The following is a 22,955-nucleotide window of genomic DNA, read 5'->3' on the forward strand; positions in this document are numbered from 1 at the left end:
CGCCCAGTGATCCCCGTACATTAACATTATCCTACACCCACTAGGGACAATTTTTTTTTTTACATTTACCCAGCCAATTAACCTACATACCTGTACGTCTTTGGAGTGTGGGAGGAAACCGAAGATCTCGGAGAAAACCCACGCAGGTCACGGGGAGAACGTACAAACTCCTTACAGTGCAGCACCCGTAGTCAGGATCGAACCTGAGTCTCCGGCGCTGCATTCGCTGTAAAGCAGCAACTCTACCGCTGCGTTACCAGGGTTCACATGCTCTTATACTCACATGACCTCTCTCTGCCTCTTCCCTTCCCCTGGTGGATCGGTCTGTCTCCATTAGCAACCTATATACAGTACATGCTGACAGACACCCACAGGACAATTGATTCCTCTCACCTGCCTCCTGTAAGGAGTCCATTCCATGTTCCCAATTAATCCATCTCCCTCATATCTGCTCTGATGTCAAAACTTTCTTTTGATGCAATTTTCCTTTATCCTTAACCATAACATAGAAACATAGAAACATACATAGTAGAAAATAGGTACAGGAGGAGGCTATTTGGCCCTTCGAGCCAGCACCGCCATTCATTGTGATCATGGCTGATCATCCACAATCAGTAACCCGTGCCTGCCTTCTCCCCATATCCCCTGATTCCGCTAGCCCCCAGAGCTCTATCTAACTCTCTTTTAAATTCATCCAGTGAATTGGCCACTACTGCCTTCTATGGCATAAAGTTCCACAAATTCACAACTCTCTGGGTGAAAAATTTCCAGAAGTGCCAGAAGTTGCAGTTTCCTTAAGGCATCTGCTCTATTTTCTAGGCGTCAGAAGGAACTGCAGATGTTGGTTTACAACGAAGATAGACACAACATGGGTCAGAGGGTCAGGCAGCATCTCTGGAGAAAAGGAATAGGTGACGTTACGGGTCGAGGCCCTTCACCAGGCTCTATTTTCTACATTCCTGTTCACAGCCCCTCTCCTCCCAGCCACAGCAAGGATAGCGTTCTCTTGGTCTTTACTTTCCATCCCATCAGCCGCCGTATTCAGTGCATAACTTTTCATAATATTGGCCAGCTTTGACACAATTCCATCACCAGTTGCATCTTCCCCTTGCCTCCATTTCAGCATTGCAAAGGGTTTATTCCTTTCACAATTCTCTGTTCTCCTCTTCCACCTCTACCAGCCACACCACCTCATAGCATTTATCCACGCAACAGCTGTGCATGCAATACCTTTGGTTTCACCTCAGAACCAATGGATACAAACAGTCCTTCTAGATTAATCTCCTCCACTTGCACCTCTTCCAATCTATTGCTTTGCATTCAGTGTTCTAGTCTCCTCTATGCTGGTGAAATCAAGTGCAGAGTGGCAACTGCACCAGCTCTGTACTATACGTTGCTTCTGCACTCTTCCAGCCATGCACAGGATAAATATCAATATCACATTTGGGATAATAATATTTTGGGATAAATATCAATATCACATTCAGATCATTTGCTTTCAGTGTTTGTTTCAGAATTGGCCATTTGTAAGGTAGGTTATCCATCTGTAATATTAATTTTGTTATTCTCTCTCCTCAGATACTGACTCATAGGCTGGGCACTTCCTCTATTGTCCTTTCAGTGTCAGGCTTTGGCAACAGCTGTGACCTGCATATCACAGGGTTAACCTGACATTTTCTTTAGTTTCTCTCTCTAACCACCCTCATTAATCTATCCACCACACAACTTTGTAAACATAGGATCACTTTGACAACTCTCTCCTCAACCTCCGTAGATACTTCCTTGTCCACTGTTGTTGGACGATTTATGGGTACTGATGAGTCAGAGTACAGGAGGGGGATCGATCATCTGATTGAATGGTTCCAGAACAATAACCTTGCTCTCATCTTACCAGTTCTAATGGACGATTTTCAACCAAAACCTCTGTTTCTTTTTCCACTGACATTGTCGGACCTGCTGAATATTTGCCACATGTCCTAGATGCAATGACCATCTTGAACTTCCAGTTGCATTTAATTTTAACCCTCCTTCCCATTCTCAAACCTACCTTCTGTCCTCTGCCTTCTCCATGGCCAAGGAGAGGCTAAATGTAAATTGGAAGAACAATAGCTCATATTCTACTTGGGTACCTTACAACCCACTAGTATGAAGACTGAATCTCCATTTTGCATGTCACCCACATTCCCAGCGTTCTCCCATACATACTCTCCTGTTTTTCTTCCTGTTTATCTTTTCCATCCTGCTTTCCTCCCTTCCCCACCAGGTCCCATTTTCCCATCAGGTCCCACCTATTACCTACCTTTCTCATACTGCTGTATCCTGGAAATCTCTCCTCTTCTCTCCCAGTTCTGAGGCTGGATCTTGACCCAAAACATCAACATCGACCTTTTGTCTCCACAGGTGCTGCTTAATCTGTTGTATCGGTCCAGTATTCTGCTTATCGATCCACCAAACTTATTACACAATTTGTTCACTGTCTTTTCAAATACGAAGCAGATTGCCACAGCTTGATTCAGTTCTTACAAAACCAAAGATCCTTATCACAGTTGACAGAAGCACCAACACATGCATGTTTACATACTCACTACACAATTCTATAACCCTTAACTTTCTTCAATAAATTTCTCTGCATGCCTAACAATTTCACAACTATTCATAAATAAAAGAACAAATGGGGTTTGTTTGATACGATGGCCTTCTTAAATGTTTTACAACAAAGAGAGCACTGGAAGAACTCAGTAGGTCAAGTAACATCTGTGGAGCAAAAGAACCTTTTATTGGGACAGTGAGGGAACAGGAAGGATTGTCAGTATATCGCAGTATATGGGGGGGGGGGTTATTGGGATGGAGACTGGCAAGTGATAGGTGGAACCAGAACTACATTTGTTATCAGCAAAGTAGAGGAGGCCACTTCGCGAGCACTGCATGCCATAGACCTGGCTGGAGTAGGGGCAGGTAAACCTCTGCTTTACCTGGAAGAGATGTTTAGGTTCTTTAATAGTGATGAGGAGGGTAGATGAAAAGACAGGTGTTAAACCTTATACGGTGGCTGGGGAAAGTGGCTGGGGATGGGGAGGCAAAAGATGTAAGTCAACATTTTGGATGGTGACCTTTTATCAGGACAGAGGGATGAGTGGACTTGGGAGTCCTGACGAGAGTGGTTCCTGTGGAAAGCAGAAAGCAGAGTACCATCACAGAGCACATCGGAGTGTGAAATGATTATGGCAGCCCTGACCAGAGGTATTCAACTGACTATAGACTGTCAGAAGTCTGGACTTAAATGGATAGTCCTTGCTACCCAGAATTAATTTTAGGTGTAGAATTGTGTAATTATTTCTTAGAACCTCATACCGTTAGCTGTTTTTTTCTGATAAAGTGGTTGCGTGACTAATGAAAGCATGATTACGTTATCTAGGTAAGGCCACCAGTTGGGTGTAAGCTATTCTCAGAAGAACAATCTTGATTGAAGCAAAACATAGCCAAGAACTGAATTATATGAGGAAGCCACGAAGGGTTACCCAGCCAGACCATGGCATTATCTGCACTACACATGGGGTATTACAAGACTGGGAACTTCTGTAGTTGGGCTTCACTGAGGACTAGGAGGCACTACCAGAAGGAGCATCAGGGAGAATCATCGTCTGCATGGTTCACAGGGGTATGGGTTCTGGGGGCCATGACACCTCCATAGAGTGAAGTGGCGGCGCCTAACGGCTGCGGCTCGCTAGCAGTCTGTTCATCTTTTTTCCTTTTTTTGTTGTTGTGTGTCGGTGATGGGATGGTTTTTGTATTTTTTTGGTTGTGTATGTGTGGGGGGTGGTGGTGTGGGTGGGGGGGGTGGGGGAAACTTTTCTCTTCCTCACGGCGCGGGGTGCGGCTCGGCCGCGGGGTCTAACATCGCCCGGTGCGGCTCGGCCGCTGGACTTTACATCGCCCGGTGCGGCTTGGCCTGCGGGACTTTACATCGCTGGTGCGGCTCGGCCGCTGGACTTAACAGTGCCCGGTGCAGCTCGGCTGCGGGGCCTAACATCGCCCGGTGCGGCTCGGCCGCGGGACTTTACATCGCCCGGTGCAGCTCGGCCGCGGGACTTTACATCGCCCGGTGCAGCTCGGCCGCGGGACTTTACATCGCCCGGTGCAGTTCGGCCGCGGGACTTTTCATCGCTGGTGCGGCTCGGCCGCGGGACTTAACATCGCCCGGAGCGGCTCGGCCATGGGGCTTTACATCGCTGGTGCGGCTCGGCCGCGGGACTTAACATCGCCCGGTGCGGCTCGGCCACGGGAATTAGCTGCGCAAGGCTCGGTCGCGGGGCCTTCCATCGCCCGGCTCGGCCGCGAGATGTTTCAGCGCCCGGTGCGACTCGGCCGCGGGGACTTCCATCCCCTTGCGGGGACTGTGCGGGTCGGTCGGGGACGAGCTGTCTGTCCGTGGGCGTGGGGAAGAGAGTGGAAGTGTTGTTGCCTCCATCACAGTGAGGGGGTGTTTGGAGTCTCTGTGATGGACGTTTGTGTTGGGGTTATGTGTCTTGTGTTCTTTTTTGTGTATGACTGCTATGTAGTTTCGTTCGGTACCTTGGTACCGAATGACAAATAAAGCTCTGTTATACTGTTATACTGTTATACTGTTATTTCCGATTGAGAACTACGACAATTGGGAGGTAGGCGCAGACAATGCAATAAATAGGAGGTTACGTGAAAGAGATGGTCAGGAAAACCTTTTTGATAGACAATAGACAATAGACAATAGGTGCAGGAGTAGGCCATTCAGCCCTTCGAGCCAGCACCGCCATTCAATGCGATCATGGCTGATCACTCTCAATCAGTACCCCGTTCCTGCCTTCTCCCCATACCCCCTCACTCCGCTATCCTTAAGAGCTCTATCCAGCTCTCTCTTGAAAGCATCCAACGAACTGGCCTCCACTGCCTTCTGAGGCAGAGAATTCCACACCTTCACCACTCTCTGACTGAAAAAGTTCTTCCTCATCTCCGTTCTAAATGGCCTACCCCTTATTCTTAAACTGTGGCCCCTTGTTCTGGACTCCCCCAACATTGGGAACATGTTTCCTGCCTCTAATGTGTCCAATCCCCTAATTATCTTATATGTTTCAATAAGATCCCCCCTCATCCTTCTAAATTCCAGTGTATACAAGCCCAATCGCTCCAGCCTTTCAACATACGACAGTCCCGCCATTCCGGGAATTAACCTAGTGAACCTACGCTGCACGCCCTCCATAGCAAGAATATCCTTCCTCAAATTTGGAGACCAAAACTGCACACAGTACTCCAGGTGCGGTCTCACCAGGGCCCGGTACAACTGTAGAAGGACCTCTTTGCTCCTATACTCAACTCCTCTTGTTACGAAGGCCAACATTCCATTGGCTTTCTTCACTGCCTGCTGTACCTGCATGCTTCCTTTCATTGACTGATGCACTAGGACACCCAGATCTCGTTGAACTCCCCCTCCTCCTAACTTGACACCATTCAGATAATAATCTGCCTTTCTATTCTTACTTCCAAAGTGAATAACCTCACACTTATCTACATTAAACTGCATCTGCCACGTATCCGCCCACTCACACAACCTGTCCAAGTCACCCTGCAGCCTTATTGCATCTTCCTCACAATTCACACTACCCCCCAGCTTAGTATCATCTGCAAATTTGCTAATGGTACTTTTAATCCCTTCGTCTAAGTCATTAAGGACATTAAGGACATTAATTTGACAGTTTTCCAATCCACTGGAATTTTTCCAGAATCTAGATATTTTTGGATGACAAGGACCATCGTTCCTTTGCAGCCATTTAGAGTTTAGAGATTAGAAATACAGCAGGGAAACAGGCCCGCGTGTCCACAGAGTCACACCAACTATCGATCAACGATTCACACGAGTTCTCTGCTATCCCAATGTCTCCTCCACTCAGTACATAACAGGGACAATTTACAGAAGCCAATTAGCCTATAAATTCAAACATCTTATGGATGTCCGAGGAAATGAGCACCAGGAGAAAACCCATGCTTTCACCGGGAGAATGTGTAAACTTCACAGAGGAGTTCCACTCCATCCAACTGTAAGGGCTTTCCTACCCATCACACCATGCTGATGTGCAACAAGTAAAAAGATCTTTCGGCAGATGCTCCTGGTCGATTCCTCTTACAACGTCCAATCTCAGACCCACTGTTTCTGACAAACTAATGACCAAACAGCTTTGGTCTAGTTCATCTTGGTTCACAAACATTCAAGATAACATGCAGTTAACTGATTGCAACAACTGCATGCAAAAGTCACTCCAAGAAGGGAGATGTTTTGTAGCACGTTAGCGGGTAGTTGTAAAACCAAAGATCCTTATCGCAGTTAACAGAAACACCAAGAATTGTTACCATTTTGTTTACATATTAAACACACAATTCTTTGATAGTTAACCTACTTTGTCAAGCTTCCATCATGATTTACACTACACTTTTTATTACTATTCACAAATAAAAAAATAAAAAATGTTTGTTCGACACTTATTGGTGTATTAAGTCCCTTCCTTATTATGGCTGAGTCAATCCACAGATTCTCTGATCATCTAGCTACATGAACGTTTTACTCGGTTGGAGTCTACTATAGGCTGCTGTTTGCTACCCTTTCCATTTCCTCAGACATTCTAAAGTTTCACAGAGTGGAGAATTCGCGTCGAGGTTATTTTGGGGCTTTCCCAAACTATTTTCTTACAAATCTGCTCCGGCTTCTTTCCAACACATTATCTACTCGACAGAATTCTTGGGAAATGCTAGCAGCCTGTGGGTTATGACAATTCGTTATTGTTCAACAGGTGTGGAGCTTTCAGCCTCTGGTGTTCAGAAACAGATGTTACCCTTCAACTATTTATCCAGTACATTGATGAACACATTGGTCCTGCTTCCTACACTCACATGTAAATTAAAAGCCTATGTTATCATATCATATCATATCATATCATATCATATCATATATATACAGCCGGAAACAGGCCTTTTCGGCCCTCCAGGTCCGTGCCGCCCAGTGATCCCCGTACATTAACATTATCCTACACCCACTAGGGACAATTTTTTTTTTTACATTTACCCAGCCAATTAACCTACATACCTGTACGTCTTTGGAGTGTGGGAGGAAACCGAAGATCTCGGAGAAAACCCACGCAGGTCACGGGGAGAACGTACAAACTCCTTACAGTGCAGCACCCGTAGTCAGGATCGAACCTGAGTCTCCGGCGCTGCATTCGCTGTAAAGCAGCAACTCTACCGCTGCGTTACCAGGGTTCACATGCTCTTATACTCACATGACCTCTCTCTGCCTCTTCCCTTCCCCTGGTGGATCGGTCTGTCTCCATTAGCAACCTATATACAGTACATGCTGACAGACACCCACAGGACAATTGATTCCTCTCACCTGCCTCCTGTAAGGAGTCCATTCCATGTTCCCAATTAATCCATCTCCCTCATATCTGCTCTGATGTCAAAACTTTCTTTTGATGCAATTTTCCTTTATCCTTAACCATAACATAGAAACATAGAAACATACATAGTAGAAAATAGGTACAGGAGGAGGCCATTTGGCCCTTCGAGCCAGCACCGCCATTCATTGTGATCATGGCTGATCATCCACAATCAGTAACCCGTGCCTGCCTTCTCCCCATATCCCCTGATTCCGCTAGCCCCCAGAGCTCTATCTAACTCTCTTTTAAATTCATCCAGTGAATTGGCCACTACTGCCTTCTATGGCATAAAGTTCCACAAATTCACAACTCTCTGGGTGAAAAATTTCCAGAAGTGCCAGAAGTTGCAGTTTCCTTAAGGCATCTGCTCTATTTTCTAGGCGTCAGAAGGAACTGCAGATGTTGGTTTACAACGAAGATAGACACAACATGGGTCAGTGGGTCAGGCAGCATCTCTGGAGAAAAGGAATAGGTGACGTTACGGGTCGAGGCCCTTCACCAGGCTCTATTTTCTACATTCCTGTTCACAGCCCCTCTCCTCCCAGCCACAGCAAGGATAGCGTTCTCTTGGTCTTTACTTTCCATCCCATCAGCCGCCGTATTCAGTGCATAACTTTTCATAATATTGGCCAGCTTTGACACAATTCCATCACCAGTTGCATCTTCCCCTTGCCTCCATTTCAGCATTGCAAAGGGTTTATTCCTTTCACAATTCTCTGTTCTCCTCTTCCACCTCTACCAGCCACACCACCTCATAGCATTTATCCACGCAACAGCTGTGCATGCAATACCTTTGGTTTCACCTCAGAACCAATGGATACAAACAGTCCTTCTAGATTAATCTCCTCCACTTGCACCTCTTCCAATCTATTGCTTTGCATTCAGTGTTCTAGTCTCCTCTATGCTGGTGAAATCAAGTGCAGAGTGGCAACTGCACCAGCTCTGTACTATACGTTGCTTCTGCACTCTTCCAGCCATGCACAGGATAAATATCAATATCACATTTGGGATAATAATATTTTGGGATAAATATCAATATCACATTCAGATCATTTGCTTTCAGTGTTTGTTTCAGAATTGGCCATTTGTAAGGTAGGTTATCCATCTGTAATATTAATTTTGTTATTCTCTCTCCTCAGATACTGACTCATAGGCTGGGCACTTCCTCTATTGTCCTTTCAGTGTCAGGCTTTGGCAACAGCTGTGACCTGCATATCACAGGGTTAACCTGACATTTTCTTTAGTTTCTCTCTCTAACCACCCTCATTAATCTATCCACCACACAACTTTGTAAACATAGGATCACTTTGACAACTCTCTCCTCAACCTCCGTAGATACTTCCTTGTCCACTGTTGTTGGACGATTTATGGGTACTGATGAGTCAGAGTACAGGAGGGGGATCGATCATCTGATTGAATGGTTCCAGAACAATAACCTTGCTCTCATCTTACCAGTTCTAATGGACGATTTTCAACCAAAACCTCTGTTTCTTTTTCCACTGACATTGTCGGACCTGCTGAATATTTGCCACATGTCCTAGATGCAATGACCATCTTGAACTTCCAGTTGCATTTAATTTTAACCCTCCTTCCCATTCTCAAACCTACCTTCTGTCCTCTGCCTTCTCCATGGCCAAGGAGAGGCTAAATGTAAATTGGAAGAACAATAGCTCATATTCTACTTGGGTACCTTACAACCCACTAGTATGAAGACTGAATCTCCATTTTGCATGTCACCCACATTCCCAGCGTTCTCCCATACATACTCTCCTGTTTTTCTTCCTGTTTATCTTTTCCATCCTGCTTTCCTCCTTTTCTCCCTTCCCCACCAGGTCCCATTTTCCCATCAGGTCCCACCTATTACCTACCTTTCTCATACTGCTGTATCCTGGAAATCTCTCCTCTTCTCTCCCAGTTCTGAGGCTGGATATTGACCCAAAACATCAACATCGACCTTTTGTCTCCACAGGTGCTGCTTAATCTGTTGTATCGGTCCAGTATTCTGCTTATCGATCCACCAAACTTATTACACAATTTGTTCACTGTCTTTTCAAATACGAAGCAGATTGCCACAGCTTGATTCAGTTCTTACAAAACCAAAGATCCTTATCACAGTTGACAGAAGCACCAACACAATGCATGTTTACATACTCACTACACAATTCTATAACCCTTAACTTTCTTCAATAAATTTCTCTGCATGCCTAACAATTTCACAACTATTCATAAATAAAAGAACAAATGGGATTTGTTTGATACGATGGCCTTCTTAAATGTTTTACAACAAAGAGAGCACTGGAAGAACTCAGTAGGTCAAGTAACATCTGTGGAGCAAAAGGACCTTTTATTGGGACAGTGAGGGAACAGGAAGGATTGTCAGTATATCGCAGTATATGGGGGGGGGGGGGGGGGGGGTTATTGGGATGGAGACTGGCAAGTGATAGGTGGAACCAGAACTACATTTGTTATCAGCAAAGTAGAGGAGGCCACTTCGCGAGCACTGCATGCCATAGACCTGGCTGGAGTAGGGGCAGGTAAACCTCTGCTTTACCTGGAAGAGATGTTTAGGTTCTTTAATAGTGATGAGGAGGGTAGATGAAAAGACAGGTGTTAAACCTTATACGGTGGCTGGGGAAAGTGGCTGGGGATGGGGAGGCAAAAGATGTAAGTCAACATTTTGGATGGTGACCTTTTATCAGGACAGAGGGATGAGTGGACTTGGGAGTCCTGACGAGAGTGGTTCCTGTGGAAAGCAGAAAGCAGAGTACCATCACAGAGCACATCGGAGTGTGAAATGATTATGGCAGCCCTGACCAGAGGTATTCAACTGACTATAGACTGTCAGAAGTCTGGACTTAAATGGATAGTCCTTGCTACCCAGAATTAATTTTAGGTGTAGAATTGTGTAATTATTTCTTAGAACCTCATACCGTGCGAGGACCTGACCGTGGCCTGAATAATGGAATGGAGGAAGAATTATGTATAATAAATCATGGATATATCTCCAATGATAGATAACTTTTTTAATACTCCATTCATTTCTCCAATTTGGATTTCTTATTTTTATTTTATTTTTCTCTATCTTTCCCTCTCTGGAAAAAAAGAAAAAAAGTATAGAAATATGTAAGACATAATTGTTAATATTAATAATATTACGAATGTATGTGATAAGTATAGTTTATTAATATGTACTTATGTTTAATAAAAATATTTATAAAAAAAAAAAAAAGAACCTCATACCGTTAGCTGTTTTTTTCTGATAAAGTGGTTGCGTGACTAATGAAAGCATGATTACGTTATCTAGGTAAGGCCACCAGTTGGGTGTAAGCTATTCTTAGAAGAACAATCTTGATTGAAGCAAAACATAGCCAAGAACTGAATTATATGAGGAAGCCACGAAGGGTTACCCAGCCAGACCATGGCATTATCTGCACTACACATGGGGTATTACAAGACTGGGAACTTCTGTAGTTGGGCTTCACTGAGGACTAGGAGGCACTACCAGAAGGAGCATCAGGGAGAATCATCGTCTGCATGGTTCACAGGGGTATGGGTTCTGGGGGCCATGACACCTCCATAGAGTGAAGTGGCGGCGCCTAACGGCTGCGGCTTGCTAGCAGTCTGTTCGTCTTTTTTCCTTTTTTTGTTGTTGTGTGTCGGTGTTGGGATGGTTTTTGTATTTTTTTGGTTGTGTATGTGTGGGGGGTGGTGGTGTGGGTGGTGTGGGTGGGGGGGGTGGGGGAAACTTTTCTCTTCCTCACGGCGCGGGGTGCGGCTCGGCCGCGGGGTCTAACATCGCCCGGTGCGGCTCGGCCGCTGGACTTTACATCGCCCGGTGCGGCTTGGCCGCTGGACTTAACAGTGCCCGGTGCGGCTCAGCCGCTGGACTTAACAGTGCCCGGTGCGGCTCGGCCACGGGACTTTTCATCGCCCGGCGCGGCTCGGCCGCGGGACTTTTCATCGCCCGGCGCGGCTCGGCCGCGGGACTTTTCATCGCTGGTGCGGCTCGGCCGCGGGACTTAACATCGCCCGGTGCGGCTCGGCCACGGGGCTTTACATCGCTGGTACGGCTCGGCCGCGGGACTTAACATCGCCCGGTGCGGCTCGGCCATGGGACTTAGCTGCGCAAGGCTCGGTCGCGGGGCCTTCCATCGCCCGGCTCGGCCGCGAGACGTTTCAGCGCCCGGTGCGACTCGGCCGCGGGGACTTCCATCCCCTTGCGGGGACTGTGCGGGTCGGTCGGGGACGAGCTGTCTGTCCGTGGGCGTGGGGAAGAGAGTGGAAGTTTTGTTGCCTCCATCACAGTGAGGGGGTGTTTGGAGTCTCTGTGATGGACGTTTGTGTTGGGGTTATGTGTCTTGTGTTCTTTTTTGTGTATGACTGCTATGTAGTTTCGTTCGGTACCTTGGTACCGAATGACAAATAAAGCTCTGTTATACTGTTATACTGTAATACTGTTATTTCCGATTGAGAACTACGACAATTGGGAGGTAGGCGCAGACAATGCAATAAATAGGAGGTTACGTGAAAGAGATGGTCAGGAAAACCTTTTTGATATAAGAGCAGAACTGGTAAAGCACCGCCATCCCTCTCCCACGGTCTGGGAAAATGAAGCCCGCCCTTACAGAATGTCCAGGTCGGGATGGAGAGATTGCAGGAGATTGCCACACATGAGGTCTTAACATGGATACCTGGGACGGGCCTGACCATGAGCTGTTATTTACAGAAGTGATGAATAGAATAATGCAAAGTGATCCGTCACAGTTACAAGGTCCAAATCTAGCCTTACAGGGACGGCTAGTGGGCAGAAAGTAGGAAAGGCGGTGACAACATGAGGGTACTTGGAAGATGTGGGCGATGGAAAAAGTAAGCTGGAGCCTAACTTAAGGTGCAGACTCGACCTGTTCATGCCCCGAGAAAAGGAGGGTCTCAGGGAAATGACATTAGAGAGCTCTATCACTGGAGAGAAATAATTTTGGCTCTCCTGTGATTGGGAATGGAGAAGATACAGTTGGGATTCCAACAGGACTATGGAAGCAACATTGTGGGAAAAGGAAAGAATTTCCAAAACTGTCTGCACCCCTGTATGCGACCTTGAAGGAAGTCCTCCCTGTGACCTGTGGGTTTTCTTTGGGTGCTCCGGTTTCCTCCCACACTCTAAAGACATACAGGCTTGTAAGTTAATTGTATTCTGTAAAAATTGGAAAAATGAGTGTGCAGAGGTGATTGTTGGTAGGCAAGGACTCGTTGGTTTGAAGACCATGTTTCTACACTGTATCTCTAAAGTCTAAAGTCAGTCTAACTGTGCCATCTTTCAACCCAGTTGAACAACCATTACCTACATGGACTAGAGTTAGTGAGGCACCAAGCTGGTGCTTTCTAACTACATTGGTAGAGGTACACAGAAACAAAGGAATTTTGCCTCAGTGCTTCAAACTTGCAATTTGTCAACCTCATGACTTGAAAAACTGGAAATTGTGGCTGTGGGACAATGAAATGGAAAAATCATAACTCCAGCAATGTAGTTATTTTCCATTTCTTCAGTTCCTCTGCTGAAGAGGTTTTGTTGAGGTTTGATTAAATGTGTCAAAAAGGAAAAAAATTACTCCCACGGGCAGAAGTTTATTAGAGGAAGATTTTGGATTACAGTATGTCATCCTGGCTGGATGTCTTTCACCAGTGGTATTTCAAAGGAATCAATGGTGGGACCCCTGTTGTTTGTGATATATGCAAGTGACATGGACACAAACATAGATTGATTGGTTATTAAGTTTGCAGCTGACACAAAAACTGTGGAGTTGAAGACAGTGAAGAAGACTGTTAAATAATCAAGAGGATGCAAAGCAAATATGAGTGGAGAAATGGCAGATGGAGTTTAATCTGGGCAAGTGTAAGGTGTTATGTTTTAGAAAGTCAAGTGAAAGAGCAAAGCATGCAGTTAATGGTAGGGCCATCAACAGTAGTGACGTCCACAAGAATCTAGAAGTCAAATTCTATAGCTCCATCAAAATAGCAACATAGTATAAAGAGTGGTAAAGAAGCATATAGTAATCTTGCCTTTATTGTACATACAAGTCAGGAAGGTATGCAGCAAGCTTTGTAAAAGTTTGGTCAGTCCACATTTGGAGTATTGTGTCCAGTTCAGGTCACCTCATTACAGGAAGGATGGGATGCTTTTGAAAGGTTACAGAAGAGGTTTACCTGGATGCTGCCTGGATTAGAAAATATTATCTACAAGTAGAATTTGAGTCTGAAGAAGGGTCTCGACCCAAAACTTCACCCATTCCTTCTCTCCAGAGATGCTGCCTGTCCCACTGAGTTACTCCAACATTTTGTGTCTATCTTAGAAGTTGGACAAACTTGGATTGTTTTCTCTGGAGCATCAGAGGCTGGGAACATCTGATAGAAGTTTTCTTCTATCAGAAGCTCCAGTTTTCTCCCACATCCCAAAGATGTGCATGTTTGTAGGTTAATTGGCTTCTGTAAATTGCCCCTAGTATGTAAGATGCTTAAAGTAGGATAGTATAAAACTGGTGTGCAGCTGATCAATAGATGGCATGGACTCAGTGGACTGAAGAGACTGCTTCCATGCTGTACCTCAAAACTCTACAGCTCAGCACAATAGTAACCTTCCTGCATATGGTTGACATTATGTGCATCATGGATCAGAGCAGACGTTTCTCTCCCAGAATCTCCTTGATAAATATCTTCAAGGAATAAGCCTTCTAATTGCCTCACTGAACCAATGGCTTTGCACACAGAGCTCTTCAGAGAAAACCTAAAGAGCAAAGCCTGTATTGTTTGAGATGCACTAATACCAGTACTTTAAAGAATACTAGACCAATTGGACCTGTTGGGCCCAAACCTCTCCTGCATTGGTTCAGCACCCTCTCCTCCCCCTCCCCCTCCCGCTCCCCCCTCCCCCTCCCCCCCTCCCTCCACCTTCCACTCCCACTCCCTCCCTTCCCCCGCCCCCTCCCTCCCTCCTCCCCTCTCCCTCCCCCTCCCCCCTTCCCCTTCCCTCCCTCCACCCCCTCTCCCTCCCCCTCCACCTTCTGCCTCCTCCTTTCCCTCCCCCCACTCCATCCCCCTCAACCCCCCTTATCCCTCAATCCCCCTTATCCCTCCTCCCTCCTCCCCCTCCCTCCACCCCCCTCTCCTCCCCTCCCTCCACCCCCCTCTCCCCCTCCCTCCCTAGGAGATAGATTTAAACTTTAAAATGTGAATAACTTTAAAAATATAACACCGATTTCAAACTTCTTCCATTACTACCAAAGGGACGACGGTGAGTAAGGTGGGCCTAAAATTGTCGCGCTATCGTGTACCGTTTGGCTGTAGTTCAGGAACAAACAAACAAACAAACGAGAAGTTTAGTATATAGATGCGCAGAGCAAAGTTTTTACACAGAGGGTGGTGAGTGCCTGGATCATGCTGCTGGGGGTGGTGGTTGAAGTGGATGCATTGGTAGCATTTAAAAGACTTTTAAATAGGCATATGGATAATCAGGGAATAGCGGGATATGGGTTATGTGCAGGTAAATGTAATGGTCTTGGCATCGTGATCAGCGCAGACGTTGTGGGTCGTAGGGCTTGCTCTTGTGCTGTACTGTTCTATGTTCTCAGATTCTCCTCATCTCACTCTACCTATCATCACCCACTACTGTGTTATGTGGCCTTGCCCTTTCCCATTAAATCTCTTTCTTTCTCCTCTTCTGAACCCTTCCCCAAAGCTCCTTTATTAGCTGAAAGCCCTGTCAGTTTTCCCATATCCTATTATTTATTTGCTGCCCTGGCTGTGAAATTGCCTGGGAGTTGGGTACATCCATCACCCAGAATAAACTGCTCCAGGAATGACACAATGCACCTATTCCTCCCATCCTCTCGTTTGTCATATTCATGCTCCTATTCTGATGGGAGACAGCAGTATTGAAAAATAATCTATTTTTAATAGATTTATTTATATTAATATTAAAATGTTTCATTGTTGGGTTCCAGGAAATCAGCTCAAAAACAATGGTTGAAAACTTCATTTCGGTGGATACAATGCTTGAATGAGTACAAATGGTCTGAAACATTGTGATCAGAATGCAGGGAGGACGGTTTTTTCCATTTTTGCATTTGGTATGAAATATAAATTCCAGTTGCAACACTGGAACAAAAACAGAATGCTTTTGAGGCAGTTTATGATTTTGTAATATGTTATCACCACGGAGAAGACTGGTGAAAATGGCTGGTGAAAATGATTTAAAGGAACAAATGGAACACAAGACACTACCCACTTACAGCAATTTCCATCAAACTTACCCATTTGACTTCTGTACGGGCTTTATTGTTCTAATTAGAAGAACCAGACTAATACCGAGGGAGATCTTCATACTTCACAAACTATTTTCATTTGAAAGGAGAAAAGGCCCCAGCTTTTGTTCAAGAGACTAGCATCAACAATTGACTATTTCAGACCCATTAACAAAATCAATAGGTTAATTGGCCACTGTTAAGCATCATGGATTGCAAGAGAGTGGTGGAATCTGAGGAGGGGAGCTGTTGAAGACAATGTAAAAAGAACAAAATGGGATTAAACGTTGGATTAGTGCAGACAGGTGTTTGGTCGTCAGCCCATACTTGATAGTCAGCCAATACTTCCAGTAATATTTATCTATCTAAAGGAATTCTGTGGTTCTGGGACGCCAGAATGCACTGCTGAGCCTACTGGAGACGTCGTGGGTCCAATCAGTGAAACGTCGATGAAAGTAGGTGCCCACTTGATAACCCCAATGACGTGTCTGCCTAGCCTTTCTCAACATCGGAGGAGCATAGGTGAGTGCATAAGCCTCCCATTACCACCGGGAGCAAGTTGACATTTGGCACTTTGGATTTCTAACATCTTGTCCTGTGTATTTGGAAACATCAATGAAAGACCTGAGCATTAAAAGTCATAGATACATCATTAATCATCTCATCTTTGCTTTTTTATGGAACTCAATTAAATTCAGACCTACCTCATTAATTGGCACAGGTTCTTAATTCTATATCAGCCATTCGTTGGGGATGTAATCGCATTTATTCAGATTTTTTCAAACTTGAGAATAACGTTGGCAAAGTCATTACCAAATAATGAGCAAAACTACTTGTTAGACAGAAAAAGCTGGAATAACTCAACGGGTCAGACAGCATCTTTGGACCAAAGGAATAGGTGACGTTTTGGGTCAAGTCCCTTCTCGACCTGAAAAGTCACCTAGTCCATTTCTGCAGAGATGCTGCCTGACCCGTTGAGTTACTCCAGCTTTTTGTGTCGATCTTCAGTTTAAACCAGCATCTGCAGTTCCTTCTTATACAAAGCTGCTTGTCAATGGACGGTGGTAATTACCGGACAGGATGAAAACTGCATTTAAGTAGTATTGAGCTAATATAACTGGAAACCTTAGAAACTTTTACTCCTCAATTTATTTCTAAACAGAAAGGTCTCATTAACCAATCCACTCTCTCGAGGAAAGAGGAAATGTGGTCCATTCGCATATGTACTAAAGATTTCAACTGTCATATCTGGCCCATTTGTCCATGGGTAACATACTAAAGTGGCCCATTGAAGGGAGACATAATGATGAAAGTAATTGAAAAATGTGCATAGATTCATTAAACATCCATTGTATGTATGATGGTTGCAAGGGCCCAGGTTTCAAACCCAGTCAAAGTTTAATCAATTTCCAGATGTTATTTGACAACATTTCTTGGTCTGATATAATACATCACCAATAGGTTTGCCCTCCAAACCCTCTGGAGTCCAATAGAAGCCAATTAAATTCACTTCAATTGATATTTAAAACAATGGCTGAGAGCACTGGAAACAGCAAAGACTATGTGACCAGACACCACCACCTCTATAGTATTGAAGTCCTGCATACCAAAGCAAGATGCAAGTCTACCCAAGCTGTTCCAGTGCAATTACAACTTTGGCATTTATAAGATCATAAGATCATGAGATAGGATCAGAATCAAGCTATTTGGCCTAGCAAGGTTGCTCCACCATTTGATTGTAGCTAATCTATTTTTCCCTCTCAATCCCATTCTCCTGCCTTCTCTGTGTAACCTTTGATGCCCTTACTAATCAAGAACCTATCAATTTCTGCTTTAAAAATACCAATGTTTATCCGACAATGTGAAAAATTGCCCATGTGTGTTCTGTCCACCAATAGCAGGCCAAACCCAATCCAACTTGTTACCACCAATCTATCCATTGTTAATAATCAATAGTATGATGAAATTGTCATTTACAGTGCTGTTAAATGGAAATAACCATTAACCAGCTCTCCAGTGCCCTGTTTGGGGTTAATCAAGACCACTCTTCTCCAGAACTTACTCCAGCATTGGTGAAACATGGATCAAAAGGCTGAACACCAGAGATGAGGTGGGAGAAATCATTCTTGGCATCAAGGCAGCATTTGAATATGTGTGCCATCAAGTGGAAACTGCCCCAAAGGTTGCTATATTTCATATGGGAGAAGATGATTGTTGGAGAATACTATTCCAGACCCAGGACATTCATGTAGGAGCTCCTCATGGCAGTATCCTAGGCCCAACTATTAATGAGAAGAAGATATCTCGTCACCTCGAAGAGAGTGAATCTTTAGAGGCTCGATTTTCAAGCCAGAGACTGACAGATGTTAGATATTGAGAAAATCAGTGAATGTGGGGCTAGTACCTGAAAGTGGTTTCAAGGTAAAAGACCTTCTACAATCTTATTGAATTGTGGAGCAAGTTTAGTTTAGTTTAGTTTAGAGATACAGTGCAGAATCAGGCCCTTCAGCCCACTGAGACCATGCTGACTACTGATCGTATGCTAACTCTATCCTACACACTAGGGACAATTTGCATTTTTGCCAAAGCCAATTAACCTATGAACATGTACGTCTTTGGAGTGTGGGACGAAACCAGAGGACCCTGAGAAAATCCACATGGTCATAGGGAGAAGGCACAAACTTTGATCGAACCCGGGTCTCTGGCACTGTAAGACAGCAACTCCACTGCTGCGCCACCGTGCAGTTCAATGGATGGAATGGCCTAGCATATTTGTTATATTCTTATGACATGTAGTACTTGGGCCAAATTAGAACTTCCAGAAAACAGTCACAGAATTGTCTGTGAATGGGTATGCAGCAACATTAGAATGGTTTCCACCTAAAAGGATGTGTTGTCACCTGATCAGAGCCTGACTGATGCACTCCGCAATTGGTCACATTGCCTCCACTTTGCGACACAGGAATGAGAGGTAATATTTGGGATACTGCCTGCGCCATACAATGGCTTCATATCCTTCACCAAGGAAGGAGATCCCCATGCACAAAAAGGAAAAGAGGACTTTCAGGAGAGCAACCCGCCAGGCTGTGAGACTGACCTCTCCACGTCAAAACAGAGGTGTCTGTGAAATGAATTTCTCAGTAGTTAGCTAACTTTTCCAAAAAATACTCTTTGCCAGCTTGAGCTTTTGGAAGTTGGTGAGTGGTCTTCATTGAGCTGTCATATGATGCATCCTATTGCCAGTTGTCTACCTTTTAAATGGTGTTTACAGCTAACTCAATAGGTGTTCCCCGTGTTTTGTTCTGTCTGCCAAATGGTGGATGTTTCCTGGACCTGGGAATGTCAATTTATTCCCAGACTGCACAAAAAATGCTGGAAGTCAAATGATGTGCTTCGAACATTTAGATTTTTTTAGATTTAGAGATACAGCGCAGAAACAGGCCCTTCGGCCCACCGAGTCCGCGCCGCCCAGCGATCCCCACACATTAACACTATCCTACACACACTAGGGACAATTTTTACATTTACCCAGTCAATTAACCTACGTCTTTGGAGTGTGGGAGGAAACCGAAGATCTTGGAGAAAACCCACGCAGGTCACGGGGAGAACGTACAAACTCCGTACAGACGGCGCCTGTGGTCAGGATGGAACCTGAGTCTCCGGCGCTGCATTCGCTGTAAGGCAGCAACTCTACCGCTTTGGGAGTACATTGGGAGTACTTTGGATGTTGTTCATGGACCCTATAGGAGGTGACCTTTCCTATTTTGGAATTGCCACTGATGCAGCTTACTCCACCTTAAACTAAATTTGGACAGTTCTACTCAGACAAAATATCTATACACTAGCCTATTAAACTAGTTGTAATCAAGATTCACTGAATAAACATGATATTCTTGCTTCTGTTAAAGGTTACTCATTTTGTTCTGATCCACTTCTTTGATTCTGTAATCACCCCTCATCCTCGTGTGCTCCAAGGAATAGAGACCCAGCCTACTCAACCTCTCCCTATAGCTCACACCCTCTAGTCCTGGCAACATCCTCGTAAATCGACCTGTGAGTATTTCCAGTGTTTCTGGTTTTCTTTTAAATTTCCAGCATCTGCATCTATTTTATTTCATTTTGCACTACTGTTCTTGCCTGGCTACTGTTCACAGGACAAGGTACCAAGTAAGAAAATGTAAAACAAATTTGCTAAAAATTGGCTTTGGGTAACATCACGAGACAATTTATGAAAACTTAAAAGGAAAGATTTGTTGGTTTTGGCATCATATTACAGTTTCCTTTGATTTGATCAATTTGAGTGTTGTTTTCTTCGCAGGAATGCAAGGTCAACTGAAGCTGGAAGAACTTCCATTGAATTCTGCATTTAGAATTAAAGATATAATCTACAAAGTCATACTTCAGGGTAACAGGCACTCCAATGCACACTGTTGATTAAGCAATCTATTCACATAAATTATGGGCTCATCCCATTTTATTTTCCCCACATTCCCCTCGACTCTCTCCAGATTCCACCATTCACCAATACATTTGGTGGTTAATTAATGTACCATTACACATGTTTTTTGGGATATAGGAGGAATTCTGAGCACCCAGATGAAACCCATATGTTCACAGGATGAATGGGCAAACTGCAGAAACAACATCATTAGTTAAGCTTCCCCTTTGTGCTTTTGAACACTGGCTGCTAATTTAGTCTCCTAAATCCTTAACTAAGAAAGGATTTACTTGCCATAGAAAGAGTGCAGCCTAAGTTCACCAAATTGTATACTGTGCTAGTCAGGTCTGTACAAGGTATGTATTAGGAGAGTTTAGATCAAATAGGCCTCTTTTCACTGGAGTTTAGAAAAATTACAGGCGCTCTTTAAAAATGAGCAATATTTTGACAGGGCTGGCAGATTGGATGAAAGGAGGATATTTTGTCCAGCAGAGAGTATCTAAAATCAAGAGTAAGAGTTTCAGGATATGGGCCAAGAAATTGAGGACTGAGTTGAGGATTTGTTCCTTCACTCAGAATGTGGTAAACCTATGGAATTCTCTGGCACAGAAGGCTGTTTTTGGATATAAGAAATAGTTAGGTTTCTAATTATTTCGATTTATTGCTCGTCATACTATGCAAAGAATTAATCTAACATCATTGAGTATGGTTTGGAGGACAACAGTGTCAGCCTGTGTTGTAGAGGTCAAGTTGCTGAATGTATTTCAGAAATAAATAAATAGCTTTCTGCACAGACAAGGCATTCAAGGGTTATGGGAGAAGAGTGAGAACATGATCATATTGAAAGGATTGAAAGTCTATTGCTCTTCCTGTTTCCATGTGTCTGTCTGACTGTTATAGTTAAATGTTGAACACCAGGACTGAGCAAACAGAAGAGTGCAGCAAGAAACTCACTTCTCAACATTCAAAATGAGTGTGATAAAATGCTTTACACAGCCAACTACAACATTTGTAATACTCAGGAAACTTCAAAGGCAAAGCATTGTGCTGCAAAACACCCTGTCCTCCACTGAGACCATTCTACCGCTTTGGGAGTACATTGGGAGTACTTTGGATGTTGTTCATGGACCCTATAGGAGGTGACCTTTCCTATTTTGGAATTGCCACTGATGCAGCTTACTCCATCTTAAACTAAATTTGGACAGTTCTGCTCAGACAAAATATCTATACACCAGCCTATTAAACTAGTTGTAATCAAGATTCACGTGAATAAACATGATATTCTTGCTTCTGTTAAAGGTTACTCATTTTGTTCTGATCCACTTCTTTGATTCTGTAATCAGAGAAGGTTCTTAATAACCAAGGATTTATCTGAGGGAAATCATTTAATTCAATCTAACTTTGATTATGATTTCTGGTAATTCAGCAGGTTAATGTTTGGTTTTGACTTGATTCACATGTCCTTATTTAACTTTCACGTTATTAAATTTTTACAATGGAATTTTTCTTGAAATTGCAACACTGGTGGGTCTGTTAGCTTTTTTCCTTTGAATTTCTACCCTCATGCTTCATTCCATTAAAAGGGAAGGATATTTCAATTTTTTTATGGCTATCATCAGGTTCTCACAATTGCCATTCTGCCCATGTTCTCCATTTGTCAAGCATCCTCTTTGTGGATTTCAACAAAGCCCACTTCTCTTGCCTAATATAAAATAGAACATGCTGGAAATACTCAGCAGGTCAGGCCGTGACCGTGTGAAGAGCAGCAAAGTTAACGGCTCAGGCAAGGATCCTTTGACAAAGCTGGCCCTTCAACCTGAAATTGTTTCTCCTCCCACAGCTGCGGTCTGACCTCATAGAGTCACGGAGTCATAGAGTGATACAGTGTGGAAACAGACCCTTCGGCCCAACTTGCCCACACCGGCCAACAATGTCCCAGCTACACTAGTCCCACCTGCCTGCGCTTGGTCCATATCCCTCCAAACCTGTCCTATCCATGTACCTGTCTGTTTCTTAAACGTTGGGATAGTCCCATCCTCAACTACCTCATCCGGCAGCTTGTTCCACACATCCACCACCCTTTGTGTGAGAAAGTTACCCCTCAGATTCCTATTAAATCTTTTCCCCTTCACTTTGAAACTATGTCCTCTGGTCCTCAATTCCCCTACTCTGGGCAGGAGACTGCATCTACCCGATATATTCCTCTCATGATTTTGGATACCTCTATAAGATCACCCCTCATCCTCGTGCGCTCCAAGGAATAGAGACCCAGCCTACTCAACCTCTCCCTATAGCTCACACCCTCTAGTCCTGGCAACATCCTCGTAAATCGACCTGTGAGTATTTCCAGTGTTTCTGGTTTTCTTTTAAATTTCCAGCATCTGCATCTATTTTATTTCATTTTGCACTACTTTTCTTGCCTGGCTACTGTTCACAGGACAAGGTACCAAGTAAGGAAATGTAAAACAAATTTGCTAAAAATTGGCTTTGGGTAACATCACGAGACAATTTATGAAAACTTAAAAGGAAAGATTTGTTGGTTTTGGCATCATATTACAGTTTCCTTTGATTTGATCAATTTGAGTGTTGTTTTCTTCGCAGGAATGCAAGAGTAAGAGTTTCAGGATATGGGCCAAGAAATTGAGGACTGAGTTGAGGATTTGTTCCTTCACTCAGAATGTGGTAAACCTATGGAATTCTCTGGCACAGAAGGCTGTTTTTGGATATAAGAAATAATTAGGTTTCTAATTATTTCGATTTATTGCT

The sequence above is a fragment of the Rhinoraja longicauda genome, chromosome 22 (assembly GCF_053455715.1).
Source record: "Rhinoraja longicauda isolate Sanriku21f chromosome 22, sRhiLon1.1, whole genome shotgun sequence".
In the NCBI taxonomy this organism is placed as follows: domain Eukaryota; kingdom Metazoa; phylum Chordata; class Chondrichthyes; order Rajiformes; family Arhynchobatidae; genus Rhinoraja; species Rhinoraja longicauda.